The following is a 381-nucleotide window of genomic DNA, read 5'->3' on the forward strand; positions in this document are numbered from 1 at the left end:
AAAGGTAAAAAAAGCGCTAAGCGTGCGTGCTTCTCGTATGGAAACCACCATTTGGGCCGGTTACACCATCAATTACTTAATCGGCCGTGGAACTGATGACTAATTGCGTTTGCTGTTTGATGAAATTCTTTGTACGAGGGGCACTATTTATATTTTGAGCCTAATAATAAAAAAAACAGTAATTTGTCATTGAAAATGACTTTATTGTTTTTCAAAATATTCTCCTTTATGATTATACCGCCTTTGTATTTCTTAAGCATTTGTTTGCACCAATCGACACGAGGATTTTTTTTAGATTTTGTCAGATTATGTGGGATCCAACGAGAACAAACCTTTTTCACGGCTAAATGATCATGCAATATTTTATATATGCTGGTGGAA

Source organism: Mycetomoellerius zeteki, unplaced genomic scaffold (assembly GCF_001594055.1).
Source record: "Mycetomoellerius zeteki isolate Tzet28-1 unplaced genomic scaffold, Tzet1.0 scaffold517, whole genome shotgun sequence".
In the NCBI taxonomy this organism is placed as follows: domain Eukaryota; kingdom Metazoa; phylum Arthropoda; class Insecta; order Hymenoptera; family Formicidae; genus Mycetomoellerius; species Mycetomoellerius zeteki.